Here is a 7,683-nt window from a genome sequence, read left to right on the forward strand (position 1 = left end):
CCAAGGAGGAATTTCAGGGAGAATGGACTGCACCAGCTCCAGAGTTCACTGCTGCTCAGCCTGAGGTCGCAGACTGGTCCGAGGGTATGCAGGTGCCCTCCGTGCCCATACAGAAGTTTCCTACTGAAGACTGGAGTGCTCAGCCGGCCACAGAAGATTGGTCTGCAGCCCCCACCATGCAGGCCACTGAGTGGATAGGAACCACCACCAAGTGGTCTTGAGCTGTTCTGCCGATGCTTCAGCAAAGTGGGAATGAGGCTGATGAAAAGTAAAACAATTTATAAGAAAAAAAATTATGAAAAAGACAGAAATAGTTTAATTTCAAGAAAGGTTACCTAATCGGGGCCGGGGAGATGGCTCAGTGGAATAAGTGCTTCCCTGGCAAGCACAAGGGCCTGAGTTCAATCCCCAGTTCCAGGAAAAAAAAAAGAAAGAAAGAAAGAAAGAAAGAAAGAAAGAAAGAAAGAAAGAAAGAAAGAGAAAAAGAAAGGTTACCTAATCTTCAATTGTCTTATTCTATTCAAGATAGATCAGGTTGGGGCTGGGGAGATGGCTCAGTGGAATAAGCGCTTCCTTGGCAAGCACAAGGGCCTGAGTTCAATCCCTGGTTCCAAAAAAAAAAAAAAAAGAAAAAGAAAGAAAGAAAGAAAAGGGATCAGCTGAACAATTCTGTTAACTTTCAGTGGGGGAATTATTCTTGCATGTATATATCCTATGTGCCATACTTCATTATCATTTCTTATAGTACAAATAGGCACTTACACTTTTAAGCCCATTTCGATAAGATTTTTTTTAAATCAGGTAGGGTGTTTTTAAAGGAAACTAGAAATTTTGCCATCTAAATTACTGACTCATAGAAGATACCCTTCATGGAGGGATATATGTTTTAAAAGTACACTGATAAATAGCCATACATCCACAGAAAAATATCACCTTCTGTTAAACATAATACTGACATGGTTGGGTCATGATAGCCACAGCTAATTATAATTACAAACCATGGAAGTAGATATGATGATATTTATGCTTGGATTAATTGATATCTCAAAATTATTTCAATTCCTCCTACAAAATAGAAAGATTGGGAGTGGCCTCCATCCACTGTCAGTGTGACATGGATTTCTGGGCCTTCTTTTCTTCTAACCATCTAATCCCCAAAGATTCTGAAGAGCAAATTTCTACTGGCCATAGAGCCCAGGCCACTCACTACAAATCATCTTTCACAATTTAATGATAAAAGCCCACATAGGCATCAGGGTCACTTCAGAGCTGAAATGAAATTGCTAGTCTCCCTCTTCTCCTGAGCTCCTTCAGTCCAAAAATACAGAACTGTTACTTTGTAAGGTAAATGTTGTGTACTTTTATAGAAAATTATCTGAAAAATAACATGAGATAAGATATAAGATAGTACACAGCGACGGAACTTTCCAGAACGTGCTGAGAGGTGGAGGAGCGGCGGCTGCTCGACCTGCACACGGCTACCCGCTCCTTCCTGTCTACCCAACCGCGGCCTAGCCCGCTCACCGCCTGTAGAAAATGGTGAAGGAAACGACTTATTACGATGTTTTGGGGGTCAAACCCAATGCTACCCAAGAAGAACTAAAAAAGGCTTATAGGAAACTGGCTTTGAGGTACCATCCTGATAAGAATCCAAATGAAGGCGAAAAGTTTAAACAGATTTCTCAAGCTTATGAAGTTCTCTCTGATGCCAAGAAAAGGGAATTGTATGACAAAGGAGGAGAACAGGCAATTAAGGAGGGTGGAGCAGGCGGAGGTTTTGGATCCCCCATGGATATCTTTGACATGTTTTTTGGAGGAGGAGGAAGGATGCAGAGAGAAAGGAGAGGTAAAAATGTGGTGCATCAGCTCTCAGTTACCTTAGAAGATTTATATAATGGTGCCACAAGGAAATTGGCTCTGCAAAAGAATGTGATTTGTGACAAATGTGAAGGCCGAGGTGGTAAGAAAGGAGCTGTGGAGTGCTGTCCCAACTGCCGAGGTACTGGGATGCAAATAAGGATTCATCAGATAGGACCTGGAATGGTTCAGCAAATTCAGTCTGTGTGCATGGAGTGCCAGGGCCATGGAGAACGCATCAGCCCTAAAGACAGATGTAAGAGCTGCAACGGAAGGAAGATAGTTAGAGAAAAGAAGATTCTAGAAGTTCATATTGACAAAGGCATGAAAGATGGCCAGAAGATAACGTTCCACAGTGAAGGAGACCAAGAACCAGGGCTGGAGCCAGGAGGTATTATCATTGTGTTAGATCAGAAGGACCATGCTGTTTTTACACGACGAGGAGAAGATCTTTTCATGTGTATGGATATACAGCTGGTTGAAGCACTGTGTGGCTTCCAAAAGCCAATATCCACTCTTGATAACCGAACAATAGTCATCACCTCTCATCCAGGTCAGATTATCAAGCATGGAGACATCAAGTGTGTGCTAAATGAAGGCATGCCAATTTATCATAGACCATATGAAAAGGGTCGTCTAATCATTGAATTTAAGGTAAACTTTCCTGAAAATGGCTTTCTCTCTCCTGATAAACTCTCATTGCTGGAAAAACTCTTACCTGAGAGGAAGGAAGTAGAAGAGACCGATGAAATGGATCAGGTAGAACTGGTGGACTTTGATCCAAATCAGGAAAGACGACGCCATTATAATGGAGAAGCCTATGAGGATGACAAACATCATCCCAGAGGTGGTGTTCAATGTCAGACCTCTTAATGGGGCCAGTGAATAATGTCACTGCTGGCATGTGGTGTGCAGTAGTGAGTACGCGAAGGACTAGAATCATCATATGCTCACTACTTGCTATTGTTTTTGTTTCAATATTCAATTATAGTAGTGTTTTAAAAGTTAAATGAAGAATAAACACAAAGGTCCGACTTTGCTCTGTATGTATGATGACTTCAGTGTGCAAGATGAAGTTTCATGCCTGTAAAAAGTACCTAACCCTGGTGTCTGTTAGACCATGCCTTGTGATCGATTTCAGTTGTATACATGGACAAGCTTAGACTGAAATGCTAGATAATGTGTTGACTTCAGTGTATGACCCTTCTTTGTTAAGCTATGGATTAAAACTGTTTAACTGGCAACCAGAAAAAGGAAAAAAAAAAAAAAGATAGTACACAGCATGTAAATACCTTTATGTAAAAATACCTAGTTATATAGTCATATAATTTATTGATTGATTACATATCAGAGATGTATGGATGAATATCAGCTTGTCATATTGTGATATAATGAGAAATATGTATATTGGTCTTCTTTCTCTGTGCCTGGATAGAGCTCTTGGAACTTCTGTGATTTCCTAAGCAGTAGAGAAGGGAGAAGGTAAGGGCATCTTTTGTTCATTATTTAGTCTTTGATCTAGTGTCTGGCAATAATCTCTAAGTCTTAAAATTTCCCAAACTACATGGTAACAGGGATTGATTGATTCATTGATTGATTGATTGATTTATATCTTCTTTTCTCTTTCTTCTCTTCACTCTCAGCTTTGACTCCCTCAATCTTACACCACATTTCTCATGAGTCCACAAGTGCATCAAGCATCTCTAGGGGCAGATATTAATATACAGATGTAATTTTGAAGAGAAATGCAAAAGTCTTCAATTAAGAAATGACTGCCTAGCTGGGCATGGTGAACTAATGCCTGTAATCTCAGCACTTTGAAGGGAGGATCCCCACCAGTTCAAGGCCAGCATGGATCCTAGTGAGTTCAAGGCCAGCCTGAACTATATAGCATGACTCTGCACCCCAAAAAAATTTACTCCCTGTCATATTAAAGTTGACATTGGAGAATATAAAACACTATGATCTTAAGGAGCTATCTGTCTGATTTTGGGTTGCAGAAGCAGCAGGGATGAGACTTAGGAGTTTAGTCAGAGACACAGGCACATAAGGCAAAACAGGTGTACATAATAAAGGTTTCCCTGCCAGAAGTATTTCCAGAGGAAGCAATGCCTTTTCTAACTCTTGAGAGAAGAGGAAGAATAATCCAGGTGTTGAAGAGATATAAACATGAAATACAAGATAATTGTTTTGCTTATAGTAAAATGAGCTCCTGAAGGCAAAGGAGATGAAAGTAGAGAAACAATCAGAGACAGATTAACAAATCCCAGTGTGAGAGATCAAGGAATTATGACTTTATCATAAAGTTAGTGGAATGCCATTGTTGAATCTTAACAATAAGTTTATCTTCTTTTCACTTTGGAAAAATCAGAGGTGAGCATAAAAGCTGCAGTTACAATGCAGGCAAGACCCACCAAACACAGCAACAGTGAAATGGGGAGAAGACCAACTAAAGGTAGATATCATGTTGACAGGAATGGTGACGATTAGATGGAAAATAATGGAGAACAAGGATCTTGGATGACTCTGAGGTTTCCTCAGACTTGAACAACTGAATAGATAATGATCCTGTGTGTTACCTTAGAAAATTAAAGAAAAAAAAAGGGCCTGGAACTGATAGGTAGAGTAAAAAGATTCAGAGAAGTTGCTATGCACTGGCCTGATAAGCAAACTCTTATTTTTCCTCTCTCTCTCTCTCTCTCTCTCTCTCTCTCTCTCTCTCTCTCTCTCCTCTCTCTCTCTCTCTCTCTCTCTCTCTCTCTCTCTCTCTCTCTCGGCAAAACCAGGAATTGAACTCAGGCCCTTATGCTTGCCAAGGGGCTACTGAGCCATCTCCCTGGCCCCCAGCAAACTCTTATAAAGGCCCTATAGGAAGGACAGATGCAATAGGAGCCTCAGTCCTGGTTTGGGGCCTTGGTAACTCAATAATTTGAAGACTGAAAGAGAAGGGGGCCTGGGAGATAGCTCAGTAGAATAAGTGTTTGTCTGGAAAATGCAAAAGCCTGAGTTCAATCCCCAGTTCTTCTATAAAAAAAAGACTGAAAGAGAGCAGTAAGGTTTCACAGCTGTGTTCTGGAAGAGAAGAAAGGGGTGGATTGGCTGACTTATATAGTAAAGAGGAGCCACAGCTGTCCAGGCACCCAAAGACCTGCCCAATCTAAAGAAATACTACTGTCACTAGGATTCCCCCATGGTCTCAGATAAAACAACTGGGATTCTCCACCAAGCCAAGAAGATTTTATATAGAATATCTTAAAAGATACATACATATATATTCTTCAAAAAAAAACCCATGAGTATGAGAAATGTAACCCAACCCTTGGGCAAGAGAATGCAATAGGACACATATTACAAAACTTTTCTGAGGATTATGCATATATATTTTTAAGACATACTTTTTTTCATTCACTGGAAAATTTCATAAAAGGAAATTTTATAGAAATAAAAACTGTGGCTACAAGGACTGGAGATACAGTGCAGCTGCATAAGGACCTGCCTGGTAAGTCCAAAGTGCTGAGTTCAATCCCAGGTACCAAAAGAAAAGAAAAAGACTATCAACCTCTGGTGTTACCCTCATTTCTAGGAGTGTCAAGGAGGTGCCAGGCATCACATGGTGAATGTCAGAAACTGTGTCTCTTCTGCTCTGTCTCTCTCTTCTTCAAAGGATTTAATCATGGGCCAGCCACTCAAATGACCTCATCTAATGCCATTTGCCTTACAGTGTGTCTCTCTAAACACCATAGTTTTTGTTAAGTGCCCACCCTTTTAATATTTCACAATTAAATATCAATACACCAAGCCTTGTGGAGCACACTCAAACTATATCCAAACCAAAGTGCCAACACAATAGGCAGATTGCACCATTTAGTAAAATTTTTTGAACATAAAACTGTTATTGTCTAACAATTATACTTTTTATAACATTTAAATCCTTATACAATGTTAACAGACAAATGTTCCATATTTTTACATAGAAATCAAATCTATACATAACAGTGCAGCATGACAATCATGATGACATTTTTGTGACACACTTAAATTTTCATCCTTTTAACCAATCATCCCTATCTAATAAATAAAAGCTTTTGCCTAATTAGTTGTCTTTTAATGGTCTATACATCACAAGTTTTTTTTAAAGACTAAGGTCTGAATATTTTTAAAAGTATTATCATAATAAGCAGTCTATGTTTTACACTTTGGAAGCCCTATACATCTGGAATCATGAATACATTTAATTTACCATGATACTAACACTAATGAATTGAAATTCATATGTGAAAACCTTTGTTTCTTAATTTAGCTTTGTACCAAGAGCATCTTTTATGAGAAAATTACTGTAATTTTTTGAAGAATTTTATCTTATGATCAATGACAAAATAATTGGGGGTGTCTCCCAAAAGATAATTGAGATTATTGGAGGCTCCTTATTCAACAACAAAGATTTACCACCTTTCTATTTATCAATTGTAATCCAGTCCAATAATCTCTCCCCACCATAAGAATATTTGGGGTTTTTAATTTTTTATGTTTTTTTATTTCAATTTTTAATAGATTGCAAAATGAAGTTAAATTATTTACAAACATAAGTGAATATAACAATAAAAATTGTCCAAAATAAAAATGAAGAAAGAATTTACAGATCAGTCATAATAGTTCATTGTGTCAAAACCAAGAAACTTACATTCATATAATTAGAATTCTCAAAGTAGAAAGGAGTAGACAAGAAAATTTTTTTATTTTTAATAGCAATTTTATTGAAGAGAAAAACATTCAGAATGTTCAAAAAACTGAAAACATGAGGAAAATGATCCTAGACCAAAGAGGTGTTCAAGAGCCAACACAGTGTAGAATGTAACGTTTTGGAAACCTTACTTCCAGATTCCATAATGCGCAAACACAAAGGAATAATTTCTGTTGTCAATAAAAAGTCGAGGGGCTGGAGAGATGGCTCAGTGGTCTAAAGCACCTACTTAGAACAAGCTTAGCAAAAGCATCAGGGACCGCGGTTCAATCCCCCAGCACCACATGCCAGCCAGCCCACGCCCCCTGGTGGGCTGAGCTGACCACACACACACACACACACACACACACACACACACACACACACAAATAAATAAATAAAAAGTCGATTACTTCTTGCTCATCTGTTTTCACCAAAGCCCCAATAACTCCTAGACTGGTAAGTCAAAGATACTCAAAAGGACATGTTTTGCTGACAGTGTGCAGAAAGGGGTACAAAAAAAGTGGGATATGTGCTGCAAGAAAAGCTGACCTGGTTTCTGGGTGTGATGCCACACACTGCAGTAACACCAGAGCATTGCAAACTCTGTTAGACTGGTGTGCTGTCAAGGTGGGTAGGTTGATAGATGGATAAATATTTACAATTTCCTGCAAAAGTGCTGCAATAGTACCAAAGGAATGCCACAGAATGGGTGCAAGTTCAGGAACAGATTCTCACTTCTTACATAGCTCCAGCAAAGCATTTTCCCTTGTCTCAGGGCTGGATAGCTCATTGATCCATTGATAGATTTTTTTCTCTATCCACTTGACCCAATGCAGTAGGCACAGGTGCTGCCATTGACAGGCTGAGGATGTTGAGAACGGCCGCCGCTCTCTTTCCTCTGCCTAAGACGTCCGACTTACGTCTCAGCTTCAGCTCCTAAACCGAGGAAGGTGAAGTGCCAACACCCGCCTCAATAAATATTTAAAGATTTAAAATTTCTGAATTTAGTTCAACTTATAATACCATATTTCCAAGAAAAATGAAACTTTTGTGCAATAAATTTAAATAAAATCATACCAAGATACACAAAAATGAAATTGTCC

At 39.0% G+C, this 7,683-nt stretch overlaps 2 pseudogenes; one reads left to right on the forward strand and one right to left on the reverse strand.

Moving 5' to 3' along the window:
• The first annotated feature begins 1,422 nt into the window (after positions 1-1,422).
• On the forward strand, positions 1,423-3,112 carry LOC101576218 (annotated as a pseudogene).
• Positions 3,113-6,667: 3,555 nt separating this feature from the next.
• Positions 6,668-7,683, reverse strand: part of LOC101560328 — a 6,168-nt pseudogene continuing 5,152 nt past the window's right edge.

This window comes from Octodon degus, unplaced genomic scaffold, assembly GCF_000260255.1.
Source record: "Octodon degus isolate 3935 unplaced genomic scaffold, OctDeg1.0 scaffold00307, whole genome shotgun sequence".
NCBI classification, from domain to species: Eukaryota; Metazoa; Chordata; class Mammalia; order Rodentia; family Octodontidae; genus Octodon; species Octodon degus.